Source organism: Ictidomys tridecemlineatus, chromosome 9, assembly GCF_052094955.1.
Source record: "Ictidomys tridecemlineatus isolate mIctTri1 chromosome 9, mIctTri1.hap1, whole genome shotgun sequence".
NCBI lineage: Eukaryota > Metazoa > Chordata > Mammalia > Rodentia > Sciuridae > Ictidomys > Ictidomys tridecemlineatus.
In genome coordinates, this window is record NC_135485.1 from 89465343 (window position 1) to 89483609 (window position 18267).

The 18267-nt window shown below is 33.2% G+C and overlaps 1 protein-coding gene across 1 annotated transcript in view; it reads left to right on the forward strand.

The window, feature by feature from the left end:
- The first annotated feature begins 365 nt into the window (after positions 1-365).
- Positions 366-18267, forward strand: part of Ndst4 (N-deacetylase and N-sulfotransferase 4) — a 262135-nt gene continuing 244233 nt past the window's right edge. Inside the window, exon 1 of the mRNA XM_021729707.3 lies at positions 366-896. The gene's annotated coding sequence lies outside the window, so the exon portion shown is untranslated. The remainder of the gene's footprint in view (positions 897-18267) is intronic.

The following is an 18267-nucleotide window of genomic DNA, read 5'->3' on the forward strand; positions in this document are numbered from 1 at the left end:
CTATTATTTTTCCAAGTTTCCTATTGCTCCATATCAGCTTTTGTTGAGTTTGTAATTCATGTGCTTGACTGGCACACATTTACAACAGAAAAATCTGTCCTGAACTTTTCTTTTTTTTAACCAAATAGAATCTTATGGTACAGAGTCATAGCTGCAAAGTAGAAATTTATTCTCGAATTTCCTAGGAAATAGTGTAACTGTACAATGTGAGATTATGCAAATCCTTAAGGAGCATCTAATCAATCACTGTGGTGTGAGAGGAATGCAGCCGATCGCTGATTTTGCTTCTGTTGGAATGTATTCATGTGTAACATCCCACTGACTGGATGACATCACAACAGCTCCAGGTCCTTGAAAGTCTTGAGGATGATTAGCTGAAGGAATTGGCTGTTTCTGCCAATCATAATCCAGCAGAGCTGCCTTTATAGTTCTGGAGATATGAGAGAAAGAGGGAGGGAGGGAAAGACCGACTCCAGCTAAACAAGAGGCACAGCAGCAGTAGCAACAGCAGAGCAGGAGCAGCTGGTATTCCGGTGATTAAATAGTTCTCATAGCCTTTTTGCTGTACCCGGTCTGCTCCCTGGTGTAATTCTCCTGTCCAAGAAGGAAGCTGCATTTTAACGGTGTGCTGAACAGAGGTTTGAATCATTCCAGCTGGCTGCTTGTTTTGAAAAGGACAATGTGTGTATAAATAAAAAGACTCTGCTGGAAGAGTTCACATACTAGGACTGGAGCTAATGAGTGCTCTCGGAATATTGTTAAGGCAGATTGTATGAACTGAAAGCTCCTTCTAATTAACCTGGAGCCAAGTGAACCTGAATGCTGGATATCTCATTCTCTAACTCGGGATAAATTCAAGTTAGGAAAAGAAAAAAATAATTGAAATGCTTCTCTAGGTAAGTTGCTGCTTATTTGTTGAAATCGAGGCATGTACAATAAATGGATGTATGTTGCTTAGCTACGTAAACAAGTTGAACACAATAAAGTTTTATTTGTGAAAAATTTATGTAGAGGCAGAAAATATTTTTAAACCAAATCCAATCTCACTTTTTGGCATGTATGTACTTACCTGTCATTATGCTTTGTAGAAGTTATGTTGGTACTATAAGTGCAATATACAGTCCTCTCTCAGAAGAGATGTAACTTGAAATATCATAAACAGTTGTCAGAACATTTGTACACACACACACACACACACAAAAATCCTCACTTGATATCAAAATTTTAGCCTTTTCATATTGAAATCAACAATTTTACAAACTCAACATCCAAAGCTAACTGAGGGGTTATAAATGTTCCCTGAGAAGTAAGTGTTCCTGAGAACATCATATTTGAATTACCCAAGATGAGAACTCTTTTTCTTGGGACCTGAGATTTATAAGTATGCTCTGTTCTAATGGTCTGCTTTAGAGAAACAGCTGTCACAGACATTTGAAATTGTGCAATACAGCCATAAATTGTTTATAAAGAAATAGGTGCTTTCCTCCTAGCTCCTGTTAGGAAAGAAACATACATTTTAAAAATAATATATGTCATATGCCATAAGCATACACTATAAGGAGGATAGAAACAGCTTTGTGGTATACCTGTAAATACCTTCAAATTCCTGGTGTACAAGTTGTAAAACAGGAAACAGTATTTAAATATGGCTGTATTCACCTTTTCCAATACCTGTATCATGGGAAGTTTAATAAAAAGGAAACGTAAAACTTATATTCCTCATAATTTGTCTTGATTAATAAAATACTGCATTTTTCATTTTACACAATTACTGTAATAGTATTTAGAATTGTTGACCTGCTTTGTTCAACATGACAGGTTATACTGAAAATTCTCATGTAGTTCTGAGCAAGTCTGAACAGTTCATACTTTATCAAATCTCTTTCAAACTCACCTCTGCTTGCTTTCACAGATCCTTCTATCAGTGCATTTTTCATTAACTCAGGATCATACATATTTAAAGTTATCTGCATACCAAGATATTAGTATGTTTCTATAGCTCATAGAGATTTCAGTTATCTACTTTCTTATCAACTTGTTACATGAAATCCTATAGGTTCTTGTTAAAATTGATGGAGACAAAAGTTACTGTAATTGATTGAATCTCACCAAAGCTAGGAGGCAATGAATTTTCCCTAAAAAGATTTAAAAGTATTTTTTTCATATTAGAAGAATAGTTTTACTCCCTTTTATTAAAATTGTGACAATTAGATACATCCAAATGATAGTGGGGTGCTATGTTGGTCATGATTATTTTTTTGTAAGGCAAATGTAGGTAGAGAATATAAAGTCCACTGACCAGAAAGTCTAAGTTTCTTACTGAAATATGCTTATCCTTACATTTATCTCAGTATTAACTAAGGATATAAATGTACTATGATTGTTGACATTTTTCAAATAAAGGATCTTCTACCTAATGAGGATTAGCATGCAATGGCATTTACATTGATAGATATCTATAATTAATTAATGGGGAAGATTTTTGGAAACAGAATGTTAGACAGAACAGCCCTTTTTAACTCAATCTGAATGATAGCCGATCACCCCCAAGACTGATGCATAGAAAATTCTTTGTGAACGTTGTAATGTATGTGACTTATTAAATATACTATGAAAAATCACTGTTAAAGAGGAAATATTGATGAAACTCAGACCTCATTTTTAAATAAATGGAAAATAAAATCTCATGGTAATCTTATTACATGTTTTCTTTTTAATCAATGAGAAAATATCTGAATATAAACATAAAATCATAACTTGAAATGTTTATATTTGATATTAAAATATAAATATGTATATTCACCTCAGAAAATATCTTCCATATGAGTATTAAAACTACATGCCTATTTAATACCTATTGTTCTTCTCCCTAAAAAGCATTCTGTAATTGCTTTTTTTTTTTCAGAAAATTCACTTTCTTAATTTATTCTCAACACTAACAGAACTATCTTATCTTAAAGATATTAGATAAGTGTTGAAAAACAGGTGTCCCCAAAAGGAATAATATATATATGATCTCCTTGCACTTTCTGCTTGAGTGGAAAAGGAACCTTTGAGAATAAAATCCAAAGATCAAAGTTTCTGTGTTTCATTTAGTAGCAACTACTCAGGGAGAACAGAAAAGCATTTAGCATACTGTGTTCAAACTAGAAGATTCTGGCTGGTGCTGCCTCCCCAGATTTGGAAAGCAGCTGGGGAAACTTATAAAATAAAGCTAGAATATCAACTCTGGCAGGAAGCCAAGACTGAGAAGCTGTGCACCCAGAAGGCTAATTCTTTCTGGGCTGAAACTCATTGATAATGCATTATGTTTTAAGTCTAACCTGAAGTGTTACTTTTTTCCCCCAGTACATACTGTGGGATATTTAAAGAGCAAATATATTTTCAGAGTAGAGAAAAATTCTAAAGTAACAAATGTTTCTTCTTTATTAAAAGTTTCCCTAATGGGAAAAAAAAGAAGCTTGTAGAAACCCCTATAAAATACATTTTATGCTCAGGAGGAAAAATGAAATAAAGATGAGCTGCACCATCATCTTGGAGAAGGAGAATAGAAATGCCACATATGAATGCATGCCAAAATAGAGGAACGTTTTGTTAAAGCAATTGGCCCAGTAAAATTTACAGTGAAAGTAGACATACTAAATACTGTGTTAGTCTATAGATCTTGTGACACTAGACAACAAAAGGGAGAGTACACTCTCATTTATTATGTATTCCAAATAACTAGGAAAAAGAGAATCCATGTTGTCTGTTGATTTATTTAAGTTCACAAAGTGAGAGGAATGGTCAGGTGTCAGACACAATGCCACTGCCTTAGACATCACGGATAACAGTTAGCCAGCCTTTTCTTAACACTTCAGGAAACTTTCAGCTATGCTGTTATACAGAGTGTTAAATGCTTTCTCCTTTTTAGTTATTTTCAGCAAGCTTCAACAGTTAGAGGTGCCAATGGCAATGCAGAACTTACACACACATAGCCCTATTTCCAAGCTTTCTTTATCACAGTTTTCTAAGGAATGCTATCACATTCTTGAGTTGATAAATCTAAAATTTCTCTTAGAGATAATATTGAATTGATAACATATCTTTCCCCAATCCAAAATATACCAATAATGAATTTCAAAATCATTAAAACTTCAGGCATGTCAAGACAAATAGATGTTTTTGCAATGTGAGTGGTAACTTTCCTCTTCATTCCTACTGGAAAAAAAAAGTTTGTGATATAACTTGATGCATTTATGTTCTTCACCTTGTTATAGTATGTCGCATTCATGAGTATCCAGATAATTCAAGCCATAACACAGGTTGTAGCAAAATAGCCTGCATATTTACAAACTAAATAATGCCTTTCAAGCTACTCAATAAGTATTTTATACACACACACACATACACACCACACATACACACATGACACCATAGAAATAGCCTCTCAGAAGATATACTTTCAGAACACTAAATGAATAATCAGAATTAACTAGTTGAAAGTAAAGAAGTATCTGAGGAAATTGAAGGGTTAAAAGTGACTGGTTGGATGCTTGAGGATATAATTTGATATATTCAGAGTATTTGAGAAAAAAAACATAACACTATTAACTTTTCTTTTACTCTTCTGGAAAATTATTGTTTGGTTTCAAGAGTTCAAAAAGAAGAGCAACTTTTAGCAACCTAACACACAAACACACACAGACACACACAACACACGTACTTTTACACAAAATACACTCGTGTGTACTTTTTTGGGGGGTGGGTGTCCCCAAATTAGAAGAATTTCCTTAATTTGAACACATAACCATTAATTCAACTCATGTGGGCTTTATTAAAATATTTGCCCTCCACATTAAAAGTATTTAATGATATTTATCTACAACATTAGCCATATGGACGTTGAAGGTCAGTGGGCCTAGTTTGGTACGTACAAGTAAAAAGTAAATGTAGAAATATTTTCTTACACTCTCTTCATCTCTTCCATTTCTTTTTCTTTTTTCTCCTGCCTTCCTCTTTTCCCCCTTTTCTCTATCTTTTCTTCCTTCATTCACTTCTTTTCTCTCTCCCTTCCTTTCCCCTTTACTCTTTCCTTTCTTCCTTCTCTCTTTCTCCTTCTATTTTCTAATTTATTTTTTGCCATTTCAGTGTTTTGATGTTCTCTTGTGGGTCTGGTGAGAAAACCATTCATGTTTAGAATGGTAGCAATTATGAATATCATGGCCTGCTTTCAATGCAGAGTATGTGGGAAATGCATGGGGGAACTAGGTTGAAGTGCACTGAGCAATAAAGAGAAAGGAAGGTACAGTGCAAAATGCATGTTAGAAAAGTAGTGCCACAACCCTGAGGGTTTCGTCTGCTCTCCACCTATGAAGTACAATTCTATTTACTAAACTCTTTGCATAGAGTCCTTTGTGCTCTTTGCTTGTGCTCCCCTGAAATTATCCTTCACATCTTTTCCATGCAGCATTGGCCATGTAGAATAAAATTAAATAATAATAATAATAAATATACATAATCCTTAAGCTTGAATTTTAAACCCCCTAAACCATTTTTATATTTAGTAGTTTAAACATAGTAACATTCATATGCAGCCCAAAGGCTAACTGCCATGCTAATGGAAGAAAAAGAGAAAAGGGAAAGCTATTTTGCACATTTAGATGCTTTGGCTTGACTCCATTCCTGAATCAGAAATTCAATTGTAGACTGCTGATCCACAGAATTTGTCATATTTCATCAGACATCTCAAAAGAGTTCTTCTTGAGGCACTGAATAGTCTTTCACGCCTACATAAAAATCATTTAAACCTCAGAAATAAATATAGCGACACTAAAGATTAATACAAGGAAAGGAAACAGATGCAGAGATGCATATGCTCCTGTGAGTGCATATAAAAGTCCTAATTCTATTCATTACTCTAAAGTGCAAGTGAATAATTAGAATCAGAATTTAAATTTGATTTGTTTCTCAACTAATCTTTCACTAATCTTTATGTCAATCCAATTGAGATTTCACATACTGTAATAACAAAATAAAACACAGGCAATCACTTATAAATTGTAGTTATTAATTCATTTAAAGCATTGTGGTTCATGATATCTCAGTTTATAAAGCCGCTTTCCTTGGAATAAGGCATTTTCTTAATAACCACAGAAATGATGCTAAAATTGATCAATTGAAGTTGAACTCAATTTAGTACTTACATTGCTCAATTTCTCTGTCTGGACATATTTTTCACTTTCAACAGAGAAAATAGCTTTTTAGTTTTGTTCAATAACATGCATAATGATCAGAATAATAAGTATTATTTTCTATTATTTTTAATATGTGCCAGACACAATTCAAGTTACTAGAGTGAACAAAATAGCTCTCAGGAGGCTTATATTCTGGTGGAAGAAAACAATAAAGAAATAAATGCCCTATAAGAGTGGTGGTGAGTACTCTGAAGATGAGCAAGTCAGAGTGGTGGGTTCAAGGATATAAATAAAAGCAACAGGGCTGGTCAGAGAATGTGTTTCTGATAAATTCAGACAGTTTATTTAAGAGTTACATGTAAAATTAAACAACTTTATTTATCTCATGGAAAAATGTGAAAAGGTCTAGCATTTCTTGTAATATGCAAGCTAATAGGCTGAATTTTGATTGTACCTTTTGATTATTCCTCCCAGTGTTGTGATATGGTTTGTTGGAATTTAGAAGATGGTGCCAGGTTTGGTATTAGTTTCTTGGAGAGCACAAAGAGCAATCAGCTGTAGACAATCTAATTCTCAGTTTTACTTCCTTTCTTTGAAGTTCTAAGTATTTTAAAAGTAGCCTAAGAATCAGTTATCTCAATTTTACTTTTTCCTTTCTAACAGTCTGAATGTCCATGGTATTATTAAATGTTTAGCAGCAGAGGAACTAGTCCCCTTTCTCATTTTCACAAACTGATGAGAGTAAGAACTAGTATTGCAAAAATCACTCAGTTGACTGGAATGATGAATCTAACAGAACAAAATTCAGAAAGATACATGTAATTCTTGAGTGCATGTATTTTTAATATCACCAATTACAAAAGTACTTCAAACTTGGTAAGAACTAAAAGTCTGATAAGGCTAATACAATACTAGTACATATATAGAATCCATCCATAGAATCACAGCTGCATATCTTGAAAACGGATTCCGTTTGTCACAGATGTAACACCATTTCACCTATTCATCAACCCTAAGTCCTGATACCTCAAATTAAAGCAGGGTTGTAAGGTTCCTCTCTACCAGTGGGGACCTAGTATCCCTGCTAGACTCCATATAGTTCTATCACTGAACTTATTACCTCTTGGTGTGATTGTTGTGTATTTCAGTTCCTACCCCTTCAATTTTGACCAAAGGCTTTTTGATTATAAGAACGTTCAGAATGTGCTTAACAAAGAGTATAAGATGACTCTGATTTAATTAATGCAAAATGTTAGGAGATATTTGGGAACAGTGAAAAGAAAGTGATGTTTAAAAGAAAACAGAACAAAAATTACAGAGTACCAGTATAAGTTACCTTTATATGTTGGAGGATTTTTGTGTGTAACTGTGAATAAAAGAATGTATATTGTGTACTGGGATAGTAGCAGACTAAAATATGAGAGAGATTGACAAGTGGTTTCATGCAACAATAGAACACAACAAGACTTTTAAATCAGTGAGATTCCAGTTGGTCAGAGCAAGCAAAACAAGGTGGAGCATGTGTCCAGAAAACTCCTGAAAAAAAGAACTCCTACCTTGAGTGGCAATAAATGGTGACTACCAGATTTCTTGTTGTTTTTCATTCTGTGACAGTCAGAAGTATGCATAGAAGTTTTAGAGTGAATATTCTGCCCCCAACACCAGCTCCAGAAGTTGCTTAAATAGAGGTAAACAAAATTAAAATAAGCAACAATTGGGGAAAATTACATAGAAGAAAAGTATTAATCAGGATGTGCCTTAAAGTGTGAAAGCACATTTTCACAAAAGAGCTCTTTACAGAGTACACAACTTCTTAAGGAAAATAAAAATAAATTTCTTGAGTGAAAGCTTAATTTTTTTTATTTAAACATTTTGTTTTTACTATTCTTTTGAGTTATTCCAAGAAAGAAAAATAAAGGCATGAATAGGAATGATTATTCTTCTTTCTGTAAATGTCTATTTGTTTAAAAATAGATTATTTGGCTTAATAGAGAAGTGAAAGCCCTGTTAGAGAAGAGCTATATTCATGTAAATATGTGAGAGTTGTTTTAAAGATCAGATGGTGTGGTGACCTAGTAGAGCCAAGGGGTAGCACTGGATTGACTAAACCCGGATTATAAGTCTAACTTTCCTCTCTCACATAACCTTGAGAAAGCTAATTAACCTTTCTCTGCCTCAGGTTCTAGATCTGTAAATAAGGTAATGATATCCACTTCTTAGAATTGCTGGGAAGGCTAAGTGTGACAATAAATATAAAGTACCTAGTGCAAAGTAGAAAATATGAGACACTGTAAATCAGTGGAATTAAGTGTTAATTACATGCACCAGTACTCTGACTTTGGCCTGCTAGATAACATTTTGTACTGCTTTAAATTAACCCCTGAGTGATTAGGATTGACTGTTTCCAATCTCCTTCCCTTGGAGATAATGATCTGAGTTGCCTTTTTGTATTGTCTCTTACTGTATTTTGATCATATATTTGAATATTAATCATGAGAAATCTAATGTAAAGGATAAAACCTCATTGAGCAACATTTTAACCTAACCTAATTGATCATTGTCTTGAACGTTAACCAACATTAAAATATCTTAAGGAAAGCAGACCAAATATCAGGGGGTAAAGAACTGTTTGGAAAAGTGTCACAAACAGTTTATCTTGATTTTTTTGGCATGTGGGGAAGGGAGAAACATGGAATCAGAAGAAAGCAAAGAGATAAAGCCTCAGAAACTGGAACTTATTAAAATAAAATATATACAAGTGTTTCTTAGTTGATCTAACCAGTTGCTAAATCAAGATTTCAGGTGGACAGGATGTCCATCCCAAAATCTTTATCTATACCCTTGTGATCACAAATAACACAAAATACCCTCCTAGCCACCATACATCTCCTACTGAGGACATCATCTCTTCCACAAAATCCTTTAGACAATATATGAGACAAAATATTTTAAGTTTACAGATTACTAATGTTGACCTACACTGGGAGTAGAAAGATACTAATACTTTCCAAATTTCATCACAGATGTGTTCTATATTTTAAATTGATCATGTGTTTTTTTCAAGTGAAATAAGATTAACTTAACTCCTCCTATTTTATTCTCAAATATGTTTTGAAGATTAATACAATATTTTTATTAATGTCTTCCATTATTTTCTACCAAATAGGTTTGCCAAATGAACCCTTGTAATAGAATGTTTAGTATTCTTTTAAAGCATTCACAAGTAACATTTATAATAATTCTATATTCCAGTTATCTAGTATTAAAATAGGAACATCTCAAGAGATAAATAAAATAAGAACATCTCTCTTGAGATGTTCTCTCTGACAAGTAGCAGAATACTTGAAATGAGTCCAAAAATCTTCTCATCAGTTTTTATTATGCTTTTCCAAACTTTGAGAGTTATATAACCTGGATTGGTTTTTGGAGGAAGGATGAAAATTTTTTGTATGGTATATATTTGCATGTGGCCATCTATGTTATTTCTGAGTGACAGCCAAGCTACTGTTTCATGTTTCATTTTGCAGTATTTCATTTTGCAGTTTCCATGAAACTGAATGGAGCATGTCTCTCTTTGATAAAGAATGATCCAATTCCTTTGCCTTGTATAAAATTTAAGAATGCTTTGACATTAGATGAATAGTACAGGGAAAACATAGTAACCATAATATATATAACATATATTTCAAAAGAAAGCCTGAGTATTTCCTATTGCAATGAGGTTCTTTGTAGGTCTAGTATAAAACAATGAAAATTTTGTTTCTTGATATTTAGAGAACCAGCACCAAACTGTAGCAATGGAGAAAGTTATTTAGAATTAGTCAGAAAATGTGGGTTTGTATTATTTGATATTGGTTACCTCACTTCTCTGGGCACTAAATTTTGAATAAATTCCTTCTCTGGAGTTCTTTGAATAACAGTTTTGATAACTGGAATTTATAGTTGTCTATATACCAGATAAAGATTGTTTGGAGTGCATTTTCCATTACCAGCAGGTCAAAGTTAGAAGCTTAGAATGTTTCACCAATAATTTCCTGTTGGTGACATAATATAATGAAAAAAAAATCTTGCTAGAACTTCCTATAAACCAGATAATAGATTCCAAATATGTTGCTCCAAAATGATATAAATTTTCTCTGGGCATCTATATATTGACTGCTTTAGATGTCTCTAAGTAAGAAAATCAGTGGTACAGAAGTGGTTGCAATCAATTTTAAGGGAGAAGGATCTTCAGTCCTTCTGATGCAGGAAAATTCCATTTATAATCATAAAACGATAACTTACCTAAATTCAGAAATGAATAATTAAAGTGTCAAAAATATAGCTTCTAGGAGACTCTGATTATTATTGTAAATTATAAATTTAATTACAATACTATTAGTAGCATGCTAAATTGACATAACATAAAGCCAATTAATATAAATTTTAATTAAATCTAAACTATATTTTAATAAAGACCTATATGATTTCTTGAAATCAAACTTAAATGTTAAAAATATTAGAAAAAAATATTTTTTCCTTTATTTGTTCATATGTCAATAAATAAATATCTACATTCTGGCTTCACTCATTCATTTCTGGCTTAGAGACTCCTAACCTGTAAGAACACAAAGGCCAAGTGAGCATTTTATGTTTCATAAATAACTACTTCCATGATTTTCTTCTGAGACAGTTAACAAGGATGCAAATCAAAACTAAATATAATAATGTTTTTTAAAGAATGATTATTGAGCTATACCAAAGGAATTATCAGTTGGTGGAAATCATTCTATTGCTGCTGGCTATAAGTCAAGTTAACATAGTATTCAGAGAAAAACACAGAAAATGAATATTACAATTGGAATTTTAAGGACACAGCTGCTCCTATCATTTGCTTGCCTGGTCCTGAATCTTGGCTTTTCTCTTCTCTTTCAATTTTTTTCTTTTCTCCTCTTCAAAACCCAATTTCTGTCATTCTTTAATATTTAAAACAATTCTCCATCCTCCCCTGATGACTTCAGTCTGGGAGAATGCTTCCTCTCTCTGCATTTGTAGCTTGTATCCTTAAGTCTCACTTGGTAATCAACATCCATTTGTCTTTCCTTTGGCTCTTTTGCTTCCTTTTGTATTGTACTCGTTGCTTTTCTCAGTGTGTTCACCCATCACTTTCTCCTCAACTCTCTTTATCTTTTGTTTGACATCACTACAATACTCTACTGACTTTTCTAAGGTCACCTGCATTTTCTTAACTGAAAATGTCAAGGTCAACATCAATTACATTTCTTAAGTCATAAACAGTACTAAAAAAATACTTGACCAGAAATGTTCTCATCCCTTGCTCTCAGCTTCCAGGGTTGTCTTTTCACTCACCACTATTTGTGTAGCACTGCTTCCTAAAGTTTTCATAGTGCACTTCTGTCGTCTTACCATATACACTACTTCTCAGTGCTCTCAGCCGGTATCATGGCTAGTTCTACCCTTTTACTTATGATTTCAGCATACTCCTTAAGTTTCATTACTATGTATTCAATCACCTAATGGACAGTTTCTTTTGAATATTTCACAGATTTTTCAGAAATACTACAATCTGCTCATTTTCTCTTCATGGATTTTCTCTACTTCCATATATCTTTGTGCTTTCCTTATTGTTACCCTTACCATACTGGACTATAATTTCCTCTTTACTCAAATATGTCATAGGATAGACTTCCTTTGCTTTTGAAGAATAGAGATACTAGTTGTAGAGATGCACCTGCCATTTGGTAAGCATCCAGTCAATATTGAATGAATGACTGTGAAATCCTGAAGACTTTGAGTGATACATTTCCCCCCCTCTCTGTATTCAGTCAATCAAATCATGATACTTCTATTTCTTATGTCACAGGATAAAAATAATTGGTATGAGAGTATCCACAACCTTGTCCTTCTAACAAATAATGTAACACATTCACCCTTTCCATTTTCTCCTAAAGAAGGACATCTTGCTTTCCGAATGTGAGGCTCATTGATCAATGCAATAAGTTCTTAGGAAGAAGGCAAGAGGAGGGAGAAAAGAAAAACTGAGAAATGTTTGGCAGAAAGGAAGAATTGTCATGGGAGGATTTTCAAAGTAGCTTTGAGGAGCAGAAGAATTAAAGAGTAGAAAAATAGTTATTTTGGAAGTGTTATTTTGTTTTATGAATTGGAACTGTGTAATGTTGTTTAGGAAATATGAGTGAGGAACATAATTCCTTTTCAATAAATTATTGTGGCACTCAAACTGTGCTTCTTAAATGCATCCTCCTGGGCTACAAACACAGGGCTACAAATTTCTAAGAACCAGAACGTTATACATAAATGTCATGAATCAGCTTGCTCTTTTCTTTAATAGACTTTATTTTTAGAATAGTTTCAGGTTCCCATAAAAAGTGAGCACAAGGTAGTGTTTCTGTAGAAACTTCCCACTCCAAATTCATAGCACTCCCTATGCCACCGACATCCCTTAAAATCAATGAACACTGACACCTCATTATTACCTGAATTCTGTAGTTCACATCATGGTTCACTCTTGGTGTGAAGTGTTCCATAGGTTTTGACAAATGACGTACATCATAGTATTAAATAAAATAGTTTCAAGTCCCTAAACTTCCCCTGAGTTCCCCTCTCTACTCCTCCCTTTCTTTCCCTATTCTCCAAACTTCTAACAACCACTGATCCTTTCTCTGTTTCCATAGTTTTTCCTGTTTGGGAATTTCATATAGTTACAATCACAACTTATGTAACATTTTCAGATTTTTGTTTAGCGATACTTATTATATATTCTTCTATGTGTTTTGTGGCTTAATTAATAAATTATTTCCTAAAGCTGAATAAGTTTTACTATACAGTCATGCCAAAATTTATGTATCTGTTCCCCTACTGAAGGACATCTTGATGTATTCTGAACTTTGTCAACTATGGATGAAGCTGCTATAAAACATCTATATGAAGCTTTTTGTGTGGACTTAAGTTTTTAACTCATTTGATATAGTCCCAGGGAACATAATTACTGGATAAGAGATGATGTTTAGCTTTGAAAGAAACATCCAAAATGTCTTCCCAAGTGACTTACATTTTCATTTCCACCAGTAAAATGGGAGAGTTCCTGTTGTCCTACATCCTTCCCAGCTTTTGGTGTCTTTAGTGTTTTAGATTTTAGCCATTCAGGTAAGTGTGTAGTGGTATGCCACATTGATATTTTAATTTGTAATTTCATAATGAAATACTATGCATAGCATTTTCTTATGTTCTTATTGGCCATTTTTACTTCTTCATTAATGGCATATCTGTTTAAGTCTGTTGTTGCCCATTTTTAAATTGGGCTATTATTCTCTTATTGTTGAATTTTAAGAGTCATTTTTAAAAAATATTTAATTTTTAGTTGTATAGGACACAATATCTTTATTTTATTTATTCATTTTTATGTGATGCTGAGCTTAGAACCCAAGGCCTTGCACGTGCAAGGCAAGCGCTCTGCCACTGGGCCACAACCCCAGCCAGAGTCATTTTTTTTTATAATAGTTCTTTACCAGCTATGCCTGCTGAAATACTTTCTGTCAATTTGTCGTTTCTCATTCTCTTGACAGTAGCTTTCACAGTGAAAGTTTGTTATTTTAATAAAATCCAAATTATCAAATCTTTCTTTCATAAATTCTTTCTTTTATTTTTATGTCTAAAAAGTCATTGTCAAACCTAAAGTCATCTAGTTTTTCTCCTGTTATATTGTAAGAGCACTGTAGTTTTATATTTTACATTTATATTTAGGTAAATGTACTTTGCATTTTAAAATTGTCTCTGCTCCATTTGAGTTGATTTTTGCAAAGGATACAAGTTCTGTGTAGCCATTTATTTTTTTCATGTAGATGTCTAATTGTGCCAGCGCCATTTGTTGAAAAGTCTATACTTCTCCATTGAATTACCCTTGTGCCTTGGTCAAATATCAGTTGGCCAGATCCTGTAGATTTGTTTTTGGGCTCACTATGCTGTTCTATTGATCTACTTGTCTTCTTTTTTACACTGTCTTGATTACTGATACTTGATACCACACTGTCTTGATTACTGTGCCTGTGTAGTAAGTCTTGAAGTTTGTTAATTTCAGTCTTCTGACTTCATTTTCCTTCAGTATCAAATTGGCTATTGTTGGTTCTTTGATCTCCATTATAAACTTCGTTTGGCTTTTTAAAATCTTGATTTCTGTTTTCTTAAGTACTTATATGGACTATTGTAATCAGTTCTTATTCAGACTCTGGCCTCACATCACCAATCCATCCTCTTACTCCTACAAAAAAATAACTTTCTAAAGGTTAACATTTATCATGCCAGTCTTCAAATTAAAGTGTTTTGGTAATTTTCAGAACCCTAAGACTATTTGAACTCAACATTTCAAATTAGTTATTGGTGTTTTTCATTGTCCACCTACCTTTTCAATTCAGTTTCTACACTTTTGTCCCTCATTATCTTCAAAGAGTTAATTCCAGATTCCCCTACATACTAAAATCCATAGGTGCTCAAGTCCTTATAAGATGAAGTAAAGACACTGGTAGTAGAAAGGAACAAAACAGTAAAATCCTTGCTTCTGAGAACTTATCCTATAATGACACACAAATCTAAGAGCAATATTATTTACATGCAAAATAGATTGTTAAAATCACACATACACATACACTTGTGCACTTGAGACTAGGGAATGTTGGGAAGAGCTTGCATTCTACATTGGGCAGTTAGAAGCAGCTATAATGAGAATATTAAACTAGGTAAGAGACTGCAAGAAGGGCGGACATGCTATGTGATAAATGAAGGATAGACATTCTATTTTTTTAATATTTTATTTTTTTTAGTTATTGGCGGACACAACATCTTTGTTTGTATGTGGTGCTGAGGATCGAACCCGGGCCGCATGCGTGACAGGCGAGCGCGCTACCGCTTGAGCCACATCCCCAGCCCAGGATAGATATTCTAGACAGAAAGAAGCGAGTGCAGAAACCCTGAGGGAGGCATGAAAAGGATACAGTATGTGCAAAGAATAATGAGAGGTCCAGTGGTATGTTGAAGAGAACTCAGTAACAAGAAGTACTAGGATTTGAGGTGGAACTGTGTAGACTACTTTATGAATTTGGCTTTCACTCTGAGTGAAATGGTGGCAGTAGGGTGGCTTGCTTTTGAGGATAGGGAGTTGATCAAAGGAGAAACATTACAAAATGAAGTATTTGGAAAGTGTATTGAAGGCGGGGACCTGCCATGGAGCCAGGGCTAGGACAAAGATCAATTAGGAAGGTATTTCAAAAATTCCACGAGAAATTATGCTAATTTGAACTAGGATGATTCTGAAAAGAATTTAACATCTAGGTATATTTTACTAATAGAGTCAATGAATTAAATATCTGGTGGGTCTGTTGGAAAAGAAAAAAAAGAAGACAATGACTAACTGAAAGGGGTATGTGTCTGTGTATGTGTGTCAGCAAAATAATGGACCTGTGATTTACCTTCATGGGAAACTAGTGAGAAAAATCAGTGTAGGGGTAAGGAAAATAACAAACCATCAAGTTTGATCTTGTTTAAGTTTGAGATGTCCGTTTGATTTCCAAATGGAAATACCAATTAGGCTGCTGAATACAGGAACTGATAAAATATTTAGGTGGATATGTAGATTTTGTAGTCAGCTTATTGAAAGTAGTATTTAAAAATCATAAGATGATGTGAGCTCAACAAAGAAGTGAAACAGGAAAGAGAAGAGGTCTCAAGAATAAGCCCTTTAGAACAATACACTTTGAGGATAAGGAGATGGAGAAGAAACAGAAAGCGTAACTGACAAATCATTTTAAAAAAAGAAAAAAAAAGTATGATTTCTGAAAAGTCCAGTAAAAACAGCATTTTTGTGTGTGTGTGTGTGTTGGGGGGAGAAAGGACAATCAGTAGTGTGAAATGCTTTATAATCATATTTTACAACATGGAGTTTCTTTGTGACGTTTAAATAGAGAAATTTTTATGAAGTGGTGAGGGTGAGCCTGAATGCAGGAGGCTCCAGAAATAATTGAAAATAGCATTTCAGAGACTTGCTATAAAGTTCATTGCTTCTGCCTTACCATCTAGAGCACTGATTGATTTTCTAATATTTAGCCAACCTCATAATCCATAGCTACTATATTATTTTACTAAGGCTGCCATAACAAATCATGATAAACACCATGGCTTAAAGGACAGAAATTTGTTTTCTCAGTTCTGAAGGCTAGAAGTCTAAGGTCAAAGTGTCTTGAGGACCATTGTCTCTCAAAGTGTTAGGGAAGGATCGGCCCCAGGCCTCTCTTCTGGTTTCCAGCAGTTCCCTGGCTTGTGGAGGTATAATTCCAATCTTCACATGGAATTTTCCCTAAGTTCTGATCTATAAAATTTTGCCTGGGAAACAATTGGATTATGGGCTTACCCTACAGTATGAATTCATTTTAATTAATTACATCCGTAATACCCTATTACAATCTGAGGTACTGGGAGTTAGGATCTCAACACATGAATTTGTAGGGGATACAATTCAATCCTTAATATCCACATCCAAATTTATTATACTATTTGATTCTTATAGACAGCCATTTGATTTGTAAATACTTTGGTTGAGTATTTTGCATCTTATAACCATTATATATATTGACTGTGAGTTCCCTTATTGTATTGACCATCAGTTTTTACTATCAAGATTATGTTAGCCTCAAAAAATGAGGCTGACAGGTATTACTCTTTAACCATTCATCTGAAAACAGATTGTGTTAAATAGGAATTATTTATTCTTTGAAGATTTGATGGAATTTTCTGGTAGCATCAGTACCTGCAGGAAAGACTTTTTGAGTTATTTTATTTCGCTTAATCATTTTGAGGCTTCTTTTAATCTTTAAAATCATATTAAGATACATTTTTTAGGATCTTCATATGCTTAAACGTATTTAAAATTAATAAATTAATAAGATTAATAAATTTATCAATAAGTTTTTCTTTTTAATGTCTGAAGTAAATATGCTTATAGGCTCTCTATGATTCCTATAGTTCTGTGTGATTTTTTTTTCATTTGTCTTAATGTTAGCAGAGTTTTGTCAAACTGATTTGCCTTTTAAAAGATTGCACTTTGGGTTGTTTTTTCTTTACTGTGTTTTTCTATATGATCTGATCTTTGTTAATTCTTTCCTCCTGCTATCTTTGTTATCATTTTATTGCTTTTCTTTCCTAGTTTCTTGAGATGAATATTTACATTAGTAACTTGTTAACTTTCACAGTTTTCTCTTTTAAGGTACAGTATCCTAAGGCTCTAAATGCTTTAACCCATAAGTTATTTAGAATTATGGGTATTTTTAGAATTATGTTTTCAATAATGTTTGTAAAATTTAAAATATATGGAAATTTTACAATGAGTTTTGTTATTGGTTTCTAGATATATTACATTATGGTCAAAGTACATATTACATGTAATGTTTAGTCTTTGAAATTTATTAGTACTTGCTTTAGGGCAAATAATTTTTATAAAGATCTCCAAGTTCAATATGTAATACACACCTGTTTAGTGTCAAATTTTAAATATGTCGTTTAGATCAAATTTGTTAGTTGTGTTGCTTATGTCTTCTTTATCCTTAATACTGTTCTATCCAGTTTTTCAGTAATTCTTGAGGTGTTATAAATTCTTCCTCTATAATTGGAAATCTATAAATGCCTTTTGAAGTTCTGCCTGTTTCTGCTTTACACTTTTGAGTCTGAGATATTAGATGCATACAAATTTAAATTTCAATGTCTTACTGATGAACTATTGTCACAAAAGACCTCTGTATCTCCAGTAATTCTTTATGCTTACAAATCTATTTTTTTCACTATATACATTTATCAACTTTGCTTTTCATTACAATATTTCTGGCATCTTTTCCCATATGTTTACTTCCACACATTCATTTATGCCTTTTAAAATAGGCATATTCTTGTCTTTTTAAAGTCAATCTGCCAATTTTTGTTTTTAAAAGGTAATTTAGTTCATTGAGTTTTCATATACTTAATACCATAAACAGATCTATTTACTTTCTGTTTTCTATTAGTCCTATTTGCCCTAGGTTTATTTTTCTCTCCT